Consider the following 4,909-nt stretch of genomic DNA (forward strand, 5'->3'; position numbering starts at 1 on the left):
ACTCCACCGCTGTCTGAAAAAGCTCATCCGCTTCCTCCTGAATTTTGAAGGATAGGCCTTGCCATGGCTTGTCCTCCTCCCCAAATTCCATCCATCTCCACCTGATTCTCAGCGCCAAATTGAGAAGGCGCAGATTCTTGACACCTAGCCCGCCTAAGGACTTGGGTGTACAAACCGAGTCCCAGGCCACAATGCATTGACCCTTTCTTGCCTCCATAGCCGCGGACCAGAAGAACCCCTTGATCAGCTTGTTGGCGCATTTGAATAACTAGGGCGGCAGATCCAAGGACAGCATGTGGTACACGGGAGTGGCGGTCAGGGTTGAGTTGATCAGCACCAGACGCCCGCTGCGTTCAAGAAGTTTCGATTTCCACGTCGGCACATGTCGGGCAAGCTTATCCACTAACGGCTGCAGATCCGTCTTGGACACTCGAATCGGGGAGAGCGGCAGACCCAAGTACTGGATAGGAAAGAGTTTTACCGGACAGTTGAGCAAGGCGACGATGGGGGCGAGGTCAATCTGCTCGCAGCGAATCGGCGAAACGGTGCTTTTGGCCAGGTTGCAGTGTAGGCCTGAAGCGGTGCCAAAAACCTGCATAATCTGAACCACCGCCTCCGCTTCCTGAGTTGTGGGCTTGATGATCAGCACGACGTCGTCGGCAAAGAGCGATAGACGATGCTTGATCCCAGTCCCTGTGAAAGGCGCAAAAACTCCTTGCTCCTCCGCAAGCCTCACCACCGCATTGAGTGTGTCCATCATGGCAATGAAAAGCGCGGGTGAGATCGGATCGCCTTGCCTCAGTCCGCGAGCATGCCAGAATCGCTGTCCCGCTCCACCATTAATCAGCACCCTCGTGTTGGCAGTTGACAGCAGCGTGATGAGCCTCGCAATCCACTTAGGAGCCCCTGTGCCTCAAAACCTGAATGAGGAACGGCCATGAGACGGAGTCAGATGCTTTCGCTACATCGAGTTTGAGCATGAGCGCCGGCACTCGCTTTCTGTGGAGGCTCCGGACCGAGTTTTTCACCATGAAGAAGTTGTCCTGTATCGAGCGTCCCCTGACGAACGCACTCTGGTTTGAGTCCACAATCTAGGAAATAGGGCTTTGGAGACGATTGATACGTCCCAAACGTATCTATAATTTCTTATGTTTCATGCTACTTTTATGATGATACGCACATGTTTTATACACATTATATGTCATATTTATGCGTTTTCCGGAACTAACCTATTGACGAGACGCCGAAGGGCCGCTTGCTCGTTTTCGCTGTTTTTGGTTCCAGGAAATCCTAGTAAGGAAATATTCTCGGAATCGGACGAAATCAATGCCCATCATCCTATTTTTCCACGAAGCTTCCAGAACACCCGAGAGCCAGCAGAGGAGGGCCACAGGGTCACCAGATGACAGGGTGGCACGGCCAGGGCCTGGGCCACGCCCCCTATTGTGTCACCGCCTCGTCAGCCTTCCGACTCCGCCTCTTTGCTATAAGGTCCCTGACCTAAATCTTCGATACGAAAAAGCCACGGTACGAGAAACCTTCCAGAGCCGCCGCCATCGCGAAGCCAAGATCTGGGGGACAGGAGTCTCTGTTCCGGCACGCCGCCGGGACGGGGAAGTGCCCCGGAAGGCATCTCCATCGACACCACCGCCATCTTCATCAACGCTGCTGTCTCCCATGAGGAGGGAGTAGTTCTCCATCGAGGCTAAGGGCTGTACCGGTAGCTATGTGGTTAATCTCTCTCCTATGTACTTCAATACAATGATCTCATGAGCTGCCTTACATGATTGAGATTCATATGAGTTTTGTATCACTATTCATCTATGTGTTACCCTAGTGATGTTATTAAAGTACTCTATTCCTCCTCCACGGTGTAATGGTGACAGTGTGCATCATGTAGTACTTGGCGTAGGTTATGATTGTAATCTCTTGTAGATTATGAAGTTAATTATTGCTATGATAGTATTGATGTGATCTATTCCTCCTTCATAGTGTGATGGTGACAAGTGTGCATGCTATGTTAGTACTTGGTGTAATTGCAATGATCTATCATGCACTCTAAGGTTATTTAAATATGAATATCGAATGTTGTGGAGCTTGTTAACTCCGGCATTGAGGTGCTCTTGTAGCCCTACGCAATTAGTGGTGTTCATCATCCAACAAGAGAGTGTAGAGTGGTTTTATTATGTGATCAAAGTTGAGAGTGTCCACTAGTGAAAGTATGATCCCTAGGCCTTGTTTCCAAACATCGAATCTCCGTTTATTTACTGTTCTGTTGCATGTTTACCCGCTGCCATACTTTATTCAGATTGTTATTACCACTCATATACATCCATACTGCTTGTATTTCACCATCTCTTCACCGAACTAGTGCACCTATACATCTGACAAGTGTATTAGGTGTGTTGGGGACACAAGAGACTTCTTGTATCGTGATTGCAGGGTTGCTTGAGAGGGATATCTTTGACCTCTTCCTCCCTGAGTTCGATAAACCTTGGGTGATCCACTTAAGGGAAACTTGCTGCTATTCTACAAACATCTGCTCTTGGAGGCCCAACACTGTCTACAAGAATAGAAGCACCCGTAGACATCAAGCACTTTTCTGGCGCCGTTGCCGGGGATGAAAGGTAAAAGGCACTCATACTCCGGTCCCAGGTAATTAAGTACTTTTCTGTTGCCGTTGTGTGTGTGCTCGAAGCTATTTCCTTTAGATCCTGCAATTGCATCTTTTTGTTTCTTGTTTTACACTAGTAAGGCATAATGGAAAACATCTGTGAGCTTTTTGTACTATTTCCTCAGTCAAGACATGAATGGTTTAATGCGAAAATTAAAAAACCTATGGAACCTTATTTGCATGCTAGTAGCAATGATATTAGTATGAACTCTTTGAACAGCATTGTTGATAATATAGAAAATTCTAAGCTTGGGGAGGTCGGTTTTGATGAGAATGATCTCTTTAGCCCTCCGGGTATTGAGGAGAAAGTTTATGTTGATTATGATATGCCTCCCATATATGATGATTATAATGATAGTGGTCTTTTGGTGCCGCCTACTATGGAGGATAAATCTTATTATGATTATACTATGCCTCCTATATTTGATGATGAGAATAATAATGATAGCTACTTTGTTGAATTTGCTCCCACTACAATTAATAAGAATGATTATGCTTATGTTGGGAGTAGTAATAATTTTGTGCATGAGACTCATGATAAGAATGCTTTATGTGATAGTTATATTGTTGAGTTTGCTCATGATGCTACTGAAAGTTATTATGAGAGAGGAAAATATGGTTGTAGAAATTTTCATGTTACTAAAACACCTCTCTATATGCTGAAAATTTTGAAGTTACACTTGTTTTATCTTTCTATGCTTGTTGCATCATGCTTCATGAATTTGTTTATTTACAAGATTCCTATGCATAGGAAGCATGTTAGACTTAAATGTGTTTTGAATTTGCTTTTTGATGCTCTCTTTTGCTTCAACTCTTATTTCTTACGAGTGCATCATTAAAACTGCTGAGCCCATCTTAATGGCTATAAAGAAAGCACTTCTTGGGAGATAACCCATGTGTTTATTTTACTACAATACTTTTGTTTTATATTTGAGTCTTGGAAGTTGTTACTACTGTAGCAACCTCTTCTTATCTTTATATTATTGCATTGTTGTGCCAAGTAAAGTCTTTGATAGTAATGTCAATACTAGATTTGGATTACTGCGCAGAAACAGATTTCTTGCTGCCACGAATTTGGGTATGATTCTCTGTAGGTAACTCGGAAAAATCTGCCAATTTACGTGCATGATCCTCATATATGTACGCAACTTTCATTCAATTTGAGCATTTTCATCTGAGCAAGTCTGGTGCCTCTTTAAAATTCGTATTTACGGACTGTTCTGTTTTGACAGATTCTGACTTTTATTTCGCATTGCCTCTTTCGCTGTGTTGGATGGATTTCTTTGTTTCATTACCTTCCAGTAGCTTTGTGCAATGTCCAGAAGTGTTAAGAATGATTGTGTTACCTCTGAACATGTGAATTTTTGATTATGCACTAACCCTCTAATGAGTTTGTTTTGAGTTTGGTGTGGAGGAAGTTTTCAAGGGTCAAGAGAGGAGGATGATACAATATGATCAAGAAGAGTGAAGAGTCTAAGCTTGGGGATGCCCCGTGGTTCATCCCTGCATATTTCAAGAAGACTCAAGCATCTAAGCTTGGGGATGCCCAAGGCATCCCCTTCTTCATCGACAACTTATCAGGTCATTTCTCTTGAAACTATATTTTTATTCAGTCACATCTTATGTACTTTACTTGGAGCGTCTGTGTGCTTTTATTTTCGTTTTGTTATTTCCATTCTCTGAATAAATTCATGCTTGTGTGGGAGAGAGACACGCTCCGCTGTTGCATATGAACACATGTGTTCTTAGCTTTATCTTTAATGTTCATGCCGAAGGTTGAAACTGCTTCGTTCATTGTTATATGGTTGGAAACAGAAAATACTGCATGTGGTAATTGGTATAATGTCTTGAATAATTTGATACTTGGCAATTGTTGTGCTCATATAGATCATGTTTAAGCTCTTGCCTCATGTACTTTGTACCTATTAATGAAGAACTACATAGAGTTTGTTAAAATTTGGTTTGCATGATTAGTTTCTCTAGAGTCTAGATATTTTCTGGTTAAGGTGTTTGAACAACAAGGAAGACGATGTAAAGTCTTATAACGCTTACAATATGTTCATATGTGAGTCTTGATGCACCGTTTTATACTTGAGTTTGCTTCAAACAACCTTGCTAGCCTAGCCTTGTATTGAGAGGAATTCTTCTCGTGCATCCAAATCCTTGAGCCAATAACTATGCCATTTGTGTCCACCATACCTACCTACCACATGGTATTTCTCTGCCATTCCAAGC

This window comes from Lolium rigidum, chromosome 6, assembly GCF_022539505.1.
Source record: "Lolium rigidum isolate FL_2022 chromosome 6, APGP_CSIRO_Lrig_0.1, whole genome shotgun sequence".
Classification (NCBI taxonomy): Eukaryota; Viridiplantae; Streptophyta; class Magnoliopsida; order Poales; family Poaceae; genus Lolium; species Lolium rigidum.